The sequence below is a fragment of the Argiope bruennichi genome, chromosome 1, assembly GCF_947563725.1.
Source record: "Argiope bruennichi chromosome 1, qqArgBrue1.1, whole genome shotgun sequence".
Lineage (NCBI taxonomy): Eukaryota > Metazoa > Arthropoda > Arachnida > Araneae > Araneidae > Argiope > Argiope bruennichi.
This window is the reverse complement of record NC_079151.1, coordinates 67,230,328-67,244,903: the sequence shown is the minus strand read 5'-3', so window position 1 is coordinate 67,244,903 and position 14,576 is coordinate 67,230,328. Positions and strand designations below refer to the sequence as shown.

General features: G+C 28.3%; 1 protein-coding gene across 2 annotated transcripts in view; it reads right to left on the bottom strand.

Annotated features, from left to right (window-relative positions):
• Nucleotides 1-14,576, bottom strand: part of LOC129963452 (calcium-binding mitochondrial carrier protein SCaMC-2-A-like) — a 57,803-nt gene that overhangs the window by 22,762 nt on the left and 20,465 nt on the right. The gene's annotated exons all lie outside the window — the stretch shown is intronic.

The window sequence follows — 14,576 nt, the reverse complement described above, 5'->3', positions numbered from 1 at the left end:
GTTCAAAAATATAACGAGTTAAATGGCCGAAATTTGATATTTGTCATCAATACTCTGGGCTTGTTACAAATTTTGGATTAAACACAACAAAGGATTAATAATCTGTCTATCCGTGTCTTTGTGAATGCGAAAATTTAAAAAAAAAAAAAAAAAAAAAAAAATCGACAAGTGAAATAAATGAAATTTGGAGTATGATAGTCTGATATAAAATTGGTAAATTTTATTACATTAACTTGGTTTCAGGATCGGAGGGCTCCAAGTTCAAAACACTTTGCTAATAATTCGTTGTTTGTGCAGGCCGGATACATGTCAAACTTGGGATTGCGGATCAAACATCTCTCCTCACTGTGTGGTACGGAAATTTAAAGAAGAGAGTGCCAATTCATGTGTCGGGTTCATCATCTGACAGAGATTCAAAATTATATTCAACACAAGGGGTCTGCCCCCAGATAGCCCTTGTATTGCTTCAAATTGTGAGGTTAATAATAACTAGATCAATTTTTTTTGGTACAATTTTTAATCTAATTTTTAATCACCAATTTTGGATTTAACAGGCCAGAGAGAAAAGGTTCAAATATATACTAGATTTGTTTAAACGTTTCAAAAAATGCAATGCAGAATACGTGTACGAGAAATTCTAGGAGAATGATATTTCCTGTTAGTTATTTGAAGAGCCTCAAATATTTCTCTAAACCTTACTAAGCGACGCCATTTCAATTGAGAGATCGATTTAAATCAGGATCTGCCTAAAATCATTTGTTACATCAATATCTGTTACAGAAACTATACAAAGATAATTTTGAATGATATTTAGATGATGCGAATGAAACCTAAGCCTAGCATTTCCTCCAACTTACACATAGATTAACGAGAAGACATTCGATAAGAACAAGGCGTAATAAACACCAAATTTATAAATACAGCGGTTTTCAATGAAATCAAAAACCCTTCCGTCAATGGAACAAAGGAAAACTGAAATTTTTTTTGTCTGGTTTATTCTTAAACTTTGTTTATCACAATTTCGGTGTTAAAGAAACATAAACACGCATTTATTCTATCTTAAAAATAAAACTTTTACAAAATCTTTGGTGAGATAGATTTACATAACATAGCATATACTACAGATTAGCTGTTACGAATGCAAACACAAGAAATATTTATTTAAAATATTTCAAGAAAAGGATGATATAATATTAAAAAAATGTGGAAATACGGAGCAAGTTATGAAATTTACATTTTAAAAATCTCTTATGAAAAATATTTCAGGAAATTCAACTAGAAGTTAATCTGCTTCCCGACAACTAGAAGAATCTAGTTTTAGTCAATATTAATTTAGTCAAGTACTCAGCTTTTCTAACAGTATCAAATCTATCAGATGGTTGCACTTGATCTACGCAGTCCAGACTTCCCTATTGTATTTTCTGCTTGCAAAAAAAGTTATTGAGAGTGCCCTTATTTCTAATGGACTTAAAACCTACAGGAGATAATTCATTCATCTTCCAATGGTATTGCGAAATGAAATCAAATTCGAAAGAGCATTATCGACAATCAAGGCAATGTTTATAAACATATCTAATAGTGATATTCATTCTGATTCCTTTTTTGGATACATGAGTATTGTCCTGAACTATGTCTTAGAGCATAGAAGTGAACCGGAAGTTAGACAACAACAATGCGAACTTTGGAGTTTGACGACAATGTCGCAAAGTCAGCGGCGAAGTGAATAAACCTCGTGAAAGTAGAAGCCACTCTTCTTTTATCTGGATGGAACCGCGAGCTTTTTCACGTGGCTGATGTTGTAATGTAACAATGACAATTTATAAAATATCGCGTGTGCCATTATTTATAGCGCACCAGAATTAGGACTAAAAGGTAAAGATGGAAACTTTTTTTTCAACTGTAATGAGTTCAATGTTAAAATAAATTCATTTCAATTTCTATCTCTATTTTTCACTTTCTCAGTACAATCGCCTGATTTCGCTAACTCAACTGAACCAGTGCTTTATTCCATTCCTTAGACAGGATACGAAAACTATTAAACATCATCGGCTTCCTTTTTTGTTTTTTTTGTTTGGAAGACTATGAGTGTTCATAGTGTTCATATCCCTATTTTAAAAATAATCGCAATGAACGTCATAAGAATTCATGCGCAAAATTTTAATCCTGGACTTCCAAGACGGGACCAAATTTGCTTATATAGTAAAGTCAAGTTATTTAAGGCCAAATGGGAGTATTATTTTTATTTTTTTCTCAAAATAAACTCAAAACAGCCAGAACAACAAATAAATAATTGTAAAGCGACAAAATAAAAAAAATAATAACAAATAATCAAAAATTAATTATTGCCTTCGAAATAAACTGTTGTCAAACGTATCATAATAGTTTCATTTTTGAATGAGACATTACACGCATTTAGATTTTCAACAATGAATCTGAAACTCATAAAACGGTAGTAGGTGCCAAATTAGCAAATGAATCCAAAAACCAATCACCCATAGATAAAATTCGCAATGATAAGATTATATAATACCTGAAAGACAATTCATTTCAAATGATAAGATTTCAGACATAATTGAACATAATAATTTTTCACACACACACAAAAATACTTTATCATAAAGTCATACGATCCAATACAAATACAAAAGTTTACTTTGACAAATATATATATATATATATATATATATATATATATATATATATATATATATATATATATATATATATATATATATATTATATATATATATATATAAAAGTATTAGAATCAAGTTAATAGGAAAAACAAAATCAAATAAAAATTAAACCAAAAAAATTATTAAAAATATTAAAAAAAGAATCCGGCCAAGGCATTCCAATGGGGACAGCTTTCTCAAGTGCTTTAGCTAATATTTTCCTGCATTACTATGAGAAAAAAATAATTAAATATAATTTAATAAACGGGTGGAGATATATTGATGACCTACTTTTGATTAACTTCGACAATACTAATATTATTACTAATTGCTATCCAAAAGATTTAATTCTAAAAGATACAAATAAAAATCAACTTGAGGCTACCTTTCTGGATTTAAAAATCGAAATTGCTAATGATAAAACAATTGTTGGTATATACGATAAAAGGGATGATTTCAACTTTAAAATAACAAAACTATGTAACTATCATTCCAATCTAAACTCTAAAATTTTCAAAAATCTAATTTTCTCACAAGTTAACAGGATCAAAAGGGTTCGCAATAATAAAAATTCTTATATTGAAGCATCAAATATCCTCCTTAAAAATTTAATTAAAAATGATTTTCCTAGAAATTACTGTAATGTCAATTTTTTTAATTAAACAAGGTATGGTTTGGGATTAATCCTTTGGCTTAAATAAAAATAGAACTTTACTTGCATATTGGATCACTCAATAGATGGCGCTGGGTGCCTACCTCTGTTTACATAATTTACCGTTAACCTTTTTAAAAACAGGAAATCACAATCGATTGTTTAAAGTTTCCTTGACTGTTGGATGGTATGTGCTAGCTTTTTCGTTTTTAATTTTAATTTTAATGCTGTTTTTGTTTTTATTGTTATTGTTTTTATTGTATTTTTACTTTGTTGTGGTTCTTTTTTTTCTAATTTGTTATTTTGTATTTCCTTTCTGTTAAAATGGTATATCTCTTGAGCATAATTTCAGGGGATTTTCGGGTCACGAGGAATCATTATTAGACAAAGTCTGTATGTCCTCACAGAAAAAATCCCTTTATTTGAATCCCTGCCTGAGGGTGACCCTTGAAAAAGTCTTCAGGCCGGATTCTTTTTTTAATAATTTTTTTGGTTTAATTTTTATTTGATTTTGTTTTTCCTATTAACTTGATTCTAATACTTTTGTATCAATTCATCTGTGTTTTAGAAGTAGCTGCAATTGCGTTCTCTAAATACTATGAAGTTCCTTTTTGGTTTTAGTTTAAATAGGTAATAAATTTTAGTTGCGATTGCGAAACTGTTTTGTTTCGTTTTCATTTTAGTTTCGTTTTCAAACTTTTTCTTACTTTAGATTGGTTACTTATATATATATCAGTGATAAAATTACATTATAAATTTATGAACTTCTAATCTTATTCGATTTTAAAAAATAGAGTTTAAAAAACATTGTAAGAGATAATTAATAAAATAAAAGAAACTATTAGTTCTAAGTTCTAATGTAATATTCGATCTATGGTTTCTCAATGAATTAAATACGTTGAACATATGGTATCCTAAGAGACACCTACACTATGCTACATCGCGACTGAGAAATCGAATAACTTCTTTTAGAATGCATAAATGAATAAAGGAAGTCGAATTGCGGAAAGAGCAAAAGACTATATTAGTTTTACTTCAACAAGCCTTTTAGACAAATAATTAACTAATATTTTCATTAATTTTCTCCCGTCACAAATTTCATAATTCCTATTGAAATGTACTAACTCAGTTTAAAATTTGCAATCACTTGAAACTATAAAACATACTGCCTCGCAGAAAAAAAGTTTCAAAGTAGATAATAAAAATTTACTTTTCTTTAAAAACAATGTTATCTCAAGGTTCTGAAATGCATAAAAATCTAGCCATTTTATTTTATTTTTATTTTACTGCAATTAATGAAGATTTCAAAAGAGCGTTCATGGCCAGTCTTATAGAGTAAAGGTTCATCTAGAATATATTTTATTGAGCAATTTATTTTCATCTAACATTTAATGTCTTATGTTTGGAAGATAAAATAAGTAAGTAAGTTTTTTTTTTTTTTTTTTAAATCTGGACTTAATATTATTACCTGGAATGACGATGACTGTCCCCCCCCTCTTTCTTTGAAATATATGCAAAAAAAAAAAAAAAAAAAATACAAATACAAATGGCAGACTGAAAGTATCATTACAAAGCGTTATCACAAAAGGACAAATGTTCTAGCAATTCACTTTAGTAACTCCAGTTTGTAAAAATGACGTCCGTCTTTTTAGACGGGAAAAGGAATTCATTTTTTGATACTGTAGCTGCTTCTCTCCAATTACAGCCAAAAATAATTCCTTTTACAAGTTTAAATATTTTTGTCCACAAGTCATCAATTTTCAACAAGTAGTATTCAGACAAAAGATAAAAAATGCAATATTTAGAAAACTGGAGAAATAAAACATTTGAAAATATATAAGAATGATATGGGCAGGTGCACATCAATTTCAATAATCATCAAAACCAAAGATAATAACTGCAGTAAGTAATGAAATAGCTGTGATGAATTTGTACTCGTGGAACCAAACGTCTCTCGTATGCTCACGAGTGCTATCAGCTGCGTTTTAACAACAACAAAACAAACAAACAAGAACAACAAAAAAAACTATCGATGCTTATTTGAAGTTGATAATTTATATTTCTTGAATGCAGGTGACGCTATTATTGCCGTGATTCACAATATGTCAAACTGAAGAAACTCAAAATTTTAAACAGTTGATTTCAAATCAAAGGGTAAATTTATGAATCATAGGAGTACATCATTAACAATAACTTTTCCATTAAAAATCATTATATACTGGCTGATTTACCCCAGGTTGCTGGGAATGAAATTTTCATATTTTTTACTCATGGTTTAATTAATTGTCATAAAAATTGCATTAAACTCTTGCTTAAGCCTCAATACTAGCGTTAAATGTGTGTTACATGCAAAAAAAAAAAAAAAAAAATGCCTGCGCTAGAAAAGATTATTTTATCTAAAATATTACAACACAGAAAAATATAACGTCAGCAATGATATTTTTAATAAAAATGAGTTTTATAGCTCTAAAGATATTATATTATAAGGTAAATTTATTATCCAAAGATATTAATTATTTAATATAATAGTTTCTTGCAAAATTAGATTTTCCTAAAAATTTAATTAATTTAGATTTTTTAAAATTCTAATTAACAGAAATTAGCGGAAAGTTAGTTTTCCCCACAAGTTATAAATAATTTTAAAAGAATTGTTGAAATTTTTTCGAAATTTTGTGAATTGCAACTTAAAAATATGTGTTTACAACATGGAATATAAAGAACAGAAATTTTCAATCTCCAGCCGGAAAATACTGTTTTGGACAATATGTGATAAACCAACTGAAATGAGTACATATTTCAAAAATTTATAAATAATAATAATCTTCAATATCCATCGGACTATTAAAAGTAAATATTCATTTTTAACTAACTTCAATATAAAGAAACATTTTTACGAATCAAAAAAGCAAAATGCATCATATAAAAATATATTTCTTCCTAATGTTTTAGTTTCGATCCCATTTTATTAAAGTAAGTGTATCTGATTCATCGATTGATTCTAGATTTAAAGGGAGGGGGAACTTAAAATTTTACTAATTTTAGTATTTACTTTTGTTTATTTATTTTGAAGCCAAATGCTTAACTGTTTTTTGTAACTAAAGATTCTCTTCTTAACTAAAATCACAATTTTTTTTTCTACTTTACAATTAAAATAATATTAAAATTAGAAATTAAACTGAAAGAATTAACATTGAATATAAAGAATGCCAATGAATTCAGCGCTTATACTTAAAATCAATCAATTATTATTATCACAGCACAAAAAGAAAATTAAATTACAATGCTTTTCGAAAAATTCCAGTTTAAACAATCAATATATAATCTTAACAATCAATACATAATCAATGTAAAATCTTCAGTCATAGGCCGAAACAATATCATGACTAAAACTGTCACACTCTTCCAGCCACAAAAACAAAAGGAAAAAAAACAAACACATAAATTGTTTTCTTAATATTATTGCCCAATATTACAACTAGCTGCAATCAGCATGCTATAATAATTTTATTAATATTATAACTGATATTTTATAAAATTTGATAATTTTTATGAATATATTTCCTTAAAGAAAATCCGACAAGAATTCAGGTATAAAATCCTCATGGCGTTCACGGAAGTTTTCAGTAATATTTAATTTGATGTGTCTAACTCATAGAGAAAATTCTAAATATAAATTATTTCAAAGCATGAAAAAATTGTGAAAATACAGTTCATCTTACATAATGATAAATAAAGATATCAGAAAACAGATAACGGAAAAGTTCATTGTTAAAAAAAATAGTGAGAGACCCAATGTTTTTTTTATCACGTGAGATACGTGTCATAATATTTGACATCAAAACGGAGGGGGCGGAGGGACCGAAATTGCAGGGAAAATGAAGTTTTTAAATAAATTTTTCTACAAGATGCCACTTTCACCTCTTATTAAACTTTCTTTTTGTCAACTTTGATGATAGCCATTTCGATTCGTTGACTTAAAACAAGATGGAAAGCAATGGAAATTGGAAATGTTATGTCTATTAATAATAAAAGAAAAGGGAGTATGTGTGTTAGTATTCTAAAACCAAAACAGATCGTTTGTTCTAGAATTACAAAACTTTGGCTTAAATACATTTGGAAGGTGAAAATGTGCAATTAGGAGTAACTTAAAAAAAAAAAAAAATGCTAACTAGAAATTTAATTAATTTAAAATTAAGCTAGATTTTGGCGTTAGTCCGCAAAAATCAATACTGTTACAAAAAAATTATTTTTATGTCATTTTAAAATTTTAAAAGTTGTCTTTTTCACAATACTAATCGTGCAATTTTTTCCTAAATGTTTGTAATTTTTTAAATAGATATATATATTCTTTAAATTTCAACAATAAATTTCAATATTGCTAACCATTTTCATTTTTACACCACATATATTATGGTAAGATTTTCTTCCATAGTTGTGTTTCCATCAACAGTTGTGAAGTTTACATTTGGAGTAAGAAAGAGAATTTGACAGAACTTAATTTTTATGACTTGGATGTTTGATGACATAGACATAACTTAGTTATAGCCAAGAGCTTTAATTGAAATTTTTACAACAATATTCTTAATAAACCAGTTGGTCGCTAAAGACAGCTAGTACAGTAATAAAAATTGCATATGTTAATAACACAAAGATACAAACATGTCAAAGCAATGCTCCTTTCCCGTAATAGTAAATTTCTTTCGTTTGTGATTTGTCACTTTTTTTTATTGCATTGTTTTAACATTTGTTTCAATGCAATTCACTATTTAAAACGAGAATATAAATTTTCCTTTTGTGGAATTTTAAATGCCTTGAAAAATGCTTCCACGTTTTATCTACGACAAGCATTACTTAGAAAAGAAATAGCCTCATAATGACGGAAAAATTATTGGATTGTTCAGAAAATACACGACTATTCAAAAAGAAGGAGTAGATTTAAAATTTTATTTCTCACGAACAACAATAGATAGAAGCCGCTACCCGCGATTATTCGAATGCTTAAAATAAAACTTTGGATTTTATTCTATCTTGTGATGTATCGTATACTACGTTCCTATCTATCGTCGTTTACGAGAAATAAATATTTTAAATCTGCTTCTGCCTTTTGAATAACTCTGTATTACAAAAAAAAAAAAAAAAAAAAAAAAAATTATTTGGTTAACAATAAAATCTGTTTCATAGCTTGCATTTTAGTCCGTTATCTTAAATGTTCCCAGAAAAAAATCTGAATATCTGCAGAGAAAGCAAAAGCTAAACAGCTAACATCTGTATGAATTATTTTTAGTTTTAAAAAAAAAAGAATTCGCTTTAAATCTTATATGGATGCTAATATAAATAAAATAGTATGCCTTTATTTTTAAAATAAAAATAATAAGTTTGCACATACAGACATTAAAATCTCAGGCTCAATATTCTATCAGTTATAAGTGCCAATGGCCATATCTACCAAACATATTATTGATCCTTTTTATTGATTATGGTAACAAATAATAAAAATAAAACAATGATTTTATAAGTGTACTTTTTTGCGAGGGGGGGGGGTTCTGAAAATTACGAAAAAATAATCAGAAGAGCGGGAAGTTATGATATATAAATTCTACGTTAAATAGAATTTTAATCATATTCATAACATATTTCAATTTTTAATAACTGCTTGAAAATTTTCCTTCTAATGATATTGACTGTATCTTAATTTCTTTATTGTATTAAGTGTTTTATGACTTTTGCTTTGATTATTACATTTTAGTACAAAGGTTATTACTGTTTCGGTGCAAACGAACAAAAGAGTGAAATTAAATTTCGTTATTTTGATAATTTTATACTTTTTACTTTCTTGTATACGAAGAACAGATAATCTTGTAATCGTCAAAAATTCGAATTTGACTTTTTGACGAATCGAGTTCGAAAAACACGTTTATGATATTATGTCTGTCTATCTGCTTGTAACAAAGATAACTGAAAAATGATTTGAGTTTGACGGATGAAATTTGGCATACGGTGGATTTGTAGATTTATATCGAATTTTGAGCAAAATCCATTTAATGGAAGTGTGTCTATTCGCTCGAATATAAATTAACACGACAACTGCAAAACGAAGAGAGCTAAATGAATAAAATTTGGTATACAGATTTAAAATTTATAGAGTAAACATCTATCAAATTACAGTCAAATTCAACAAGGGTTTCACCATATGTCAGTCTGCGCTTTCAGAGGCATGCAAACACGATAGCTTAAAAACGCAATACCTTATATATATATATATCAAATTTGGTATGTAATTTTGTAACTTCCGACTTTTGTGAAAAACGTGTCTAAAACAAAATTCGATTTTGGGATACTATTAATTCCATGCTAGGGATTAATCACAAAGATAACAAAATAGATTCAGTAAAAATGCTAAAGTCACGACAAAGCTTAACATTTCGTAACTATTGTACGGCAATGCCATGTAAGATTTTCTCTGAGATAACACCGTCATTAGAGTATCCGAGAAATTTTTGACCATTCCCTGCTGGTTTTAATTTTTTAAGTAGTTCAAATTCTAAAATAAAAATCAAATAAATAGTCATAAATCTTAAAATCTCTTTTTTCAGAAATTCGCCACAAGGCGGTTCCTCTCATAAGAGATTAAAACTATTCAGATAATTACATTCTGAAAATAAAGAAATGTTGCATTGTCATCGGAAACGCATAAGCGTTTACAAAATTTTAGAATTCTGGCTACATCAGTACGTGAGAGAAAAATTGGTTACAAAAATTCCATTCATACGAATAAGATAAAAATCAAATTAAAACATACAAACAAAAAGTTTTAAAAATCAGAATATATTTACATCACGAATATTTCAGAGTTTAATTAGAAACACATTCGAGCGGTATTTCATAAAAAAATTTATACTAATTTTCAAAATAATCATACAAAATTTTCTGGTCTATCATGCTGCCTTTGTTGATCAGTTGACTTGCAAGAGATTTATATATTATCTCTAATTAATATATATATTTAATTTCAGTTAAATCATTTAGATAAAACTTCATGCTCATGACTTGTTAAATTATCACACATTAACCCTTTCTAGGGCCGTGGGAAGTATACTTCTCACCAAATGTATCAATCTTTGTATGAAATTTTGTAGGTTGGCATCAGTTCTGACAATTTTTTTTAGAAAGACAGAAATTTAGATGCTTCAGTTCTTTATCTCGATCAAAATGATGCGTCTTGATTTGTAACTTAATTATTAATTAACCCAATTAATTAATTAGTTAATCAAATTAAATTTATCTAATAAGCTAAATAAATCCCTTTTCTTATTCTAATTTCAAGCCTAAAAATATTTTAACATAATATGACTAGAAAAAAATGGCCCTTTAAAGGGTTAAAGTCGTGTTATTTTAATATTCTTACATATATATGGTTTACTGTGCATATAAACTTTACTATACTCTGTTTCACCCTAACTTGGCAGTATTGCATATTCTAGGCATGCCGAATCGCAGTCGTTGTCAGGGGAACTGGGTTACTTTACAGTACTAAGTTACTAGAAATGCGGATCGCTGGCGAAACTTTATCTCGCAAATTTTTCGCCAAATAGTAAATATTTATCTACTTTATTATATTATCACTTTATCGGAGAATTAATTGTTTCCTTATTTTCTTTATTTTTTCAATATTATTGATACATTATTTTAATAAATCATTAAAGTTATTTCATTTCGTTTCATCGTTTCTCAAAATAAAACTCTAAATCTTTCAATATTCTGTAAAGCGTAGTTCGGCTAATGCTTTTCGAAAAGATATCTATATCATCGTTCACATCTTTTAAAACTTTAACTAATGTTGGAATCTCATTTCTACGAAAAAATGCATGGATTTTTCGTCAAATACAGGATAAAGTAAAATCATCATATTTTACAAGACTTGAATGTTTACCTATTGAGTCCGGTCGTTTCTTTCCATGGGCACTTAAAGGACTGGATGCCTTTATTTTTTTTTTTTCAAACGGAAAACTGTTCATTGCGGAGCACCTGTAAGATGCGAAACTTTATCGACGATTTGATTAATAGAATCTTGAGGGTTTTCTCGGAATCGAGAATAAACATTTAATATGTTTCTGCATGCTGCACTTTTTGTTGGTTTCACTCGTCTTGAAGGTGTGCACAGCGTACGTTCTCTTTTTCAGACATTTTAGTAGTGAATAGAAATGACGAATCGAATACATATTCAACAATCAAAACTAATAACTACTACTGCGATTAATAGTATCAAAAATATCAGCTGGTAAAAAAATGAGAATAAAAAATTACGAAAGATGATAATGGTTGCGGACTGAATGGAGCTGAGTTGGCGGAGACGTAAAAGAAAAGCGCACCAAATATTTGACCTTGAAGACCGGTTCTAGCCAAAGTGGAATTCATTATGTCAATCTTTTAGTTTTATTCGTTCGCTTTATTTACAAAATACTTAACAGATAAGCACTTCTAACTTGAGAATAATTTTAAATACATACTGATAACAAAAGGATTTCTGTAATTTATGATATTTTTTGATAAATTTCTGCGCATTTTAACTATTTTAAAGTCGGAATTGATGGGGAACTCTTTCTCAACGCGGAGCGTCACATTTTCTACCTTTTACAATACTGCCAAGTTAGGGTGAAACAGAGTATAAGAGATCAGTTTCATGACATCATAGCGCTATTATAAACGTTTCTCCTACCTATGTAAAGATATTGTAATTTCATTTTTTTATTCGTCCTGTATGCTACATAGATATGAAACAGAATCCTTCATTTGCTTCAATAATGGAAGAAAATCATGCGATCAAATATTTGATGAAACAAGGAAATCAAAAACGATTTCTCCATAGCAATGAAAATATTTTTGTGAAATACACTTAAAAATATGTTTAAAAGTTAATTAAATTTAGACCAAAGAATTTGATAGAAACTAAATTGGCCGCATTGAATTAATATATATATATATATATATATATATATATATATATATATATATATATATATATATATATATATATATATATATATATATATATATATATATATATATATATATATATATATTAAACAGCGTAAAATTCATTTTCGTGCGAGAATACTTTCGGAAGTTACTTTTTCCCATCCTCTAAAGTACATCTGGGCCAATTTAAGCAGCTCTTAACTCAACTGGTATGGTCTGTATGGGTATAAGGTCGTTGTATAAGGCTCTATTAAGGATTCCTATTCCGCTGCTCACACAATTGAAACCATTATGAATAAGCTTCCTGTCTTAATAAGCCAAAAAAAAAAAAATTTAAATAATAAAGGCCTATTCTTTAAGAGAATCTTACACATTTACTCTGCATTTTCGAAAAAACAAATAAAAAGGAGTTATAAATTCATTTTATTTGGAGACTGCCAAACAGTTGCAATCTCAAAAATTTATTTTCATAAAGTAAACGTCTCGGACTATTCGAGAAGTAGACATAGCATGATTTAAAAAACAAACAGAAAGTTGCTAAATTCTTTAATGACATGTAAAAAGTGATCTTCATACCCGTGACTGATAAGAGTGGGAATGGGATTTTTACTCTGGAATGTTATCTTTACGAGTCTCTAAAAGAGTGAAAATTCGCAACAGTCATGTGATAAGAGCACTATATTTAGAAAGTGATTGCTACATTGCAGGTTTTATTAGATATATCACTTCACATGTTCACTTAGGCAGCTGACTGCTGACTTTGTGAAAGAAAAGGAAATGATTATTTGCTGTTCCATCTGAGGAATTCACAGCTAAGCACTTGACCGGTTTTCAAATTTCGCAAGCGGTTCAAGGGTTTGATAAACTAAACACCTGTATCTCACCATACATAAGGTTCATTCACATTGAAAAGGTCATCAAATGAACCCTTAGCCCCTAAATCCGTAGTCTAAGCCAGATATTTTTAAACATTAGGAATAATTTGTGTTTGTGTGTGTGATTGTTGAAGTACAAAAGAAGTTTGATTGTGAAAGACTATTTGAACTACAATTGCAAAATTTGGCAAAAATAAACTTTGGGGAGGGGAAATTTCCAACTAAAAGTGATTAATTAAAAATTAAGCGAGATTTTGACTTTTTTCAATGATAGTTTCCCAAACTATTACTAACCATTTTCAAATTTAAGAAATTGCCTTTTTAATTATATTAACCCTTTGTATTCCGATGTCACCTCTCAAGCACAATTCCAGACGGTACATTAATTTCAAGTTTTATTACTTCATTTATTTATTAATTCTGATTATTAAAAATAATTACAGAGTGGTAAGAAGATATAGATTAATTTTTCGGTGAAATTCAAAAAAAGACACTACCGTCGTTTGACCTAACCGCCACATTTTGCACTAACATATTTTGAGGTTGGGAATGTGTACCACGGTGGGATTATTTAAAATTTTTAATTAAAAATCAAGCTAACTTTTTTCGGTGATAACTTTTGAAAATATTATGGCATAAAAATAATTTTTACATTATCTTAAATTCAAAAATCCAAATAATTGATCTAATATTCCTTCGTTGTCCTTGCTTCTAATTAATCAAAATTCGCGCGTATTTAAACCCAAAATAAAACACTTTTAGTCGGTTCCATTCAATGTGAAAATTATTAACTTCGAGATATTATAATAGGAAATATGTCCGGTAAGCTGAAGGATAATGGTTCCTATTCCTTTAATCCTTTCTAACAGCAAGTTTAATATAGATAATAAGTTATTGAACGTAAAACATACTGCACAATTTTAATATTGGTATCAACTGCACAATTCGCAAAAGGAATAAGAAAGTGAAATTGACATTAGCAAAGTGCAATTAAATGGCACAATTAGTTATGCAAAAAAGTTTCGACTCCAGGCGCATTGACAATAAGCCAGTTATTTTCAATTTAGTAAGATCACGCATGCGTGATCTGGATAGATTGACAATACTATTTTAGTGTAAAAGGCGCTTTTGGATATGAGCATGTACATAACTGAATAAGGTTACTAAAAGCCTTTGCTAAAATAGCACTACTTAAAAACATTTTGTGATATAAACTAAGAATGCAAAATTTGTGTAAGAGATTCAGTTGAAATTAAACATGATTAACATTCTAGGAGTGCAAAATGGTCATCAATGCCGATTAGTATATTAATAACTTTTCTGTCAGGTTAGCTGTTTACATTTAGATATTTTTCTATTTTACAATAACAAAACATAATATTTAAAATTAATCATTAA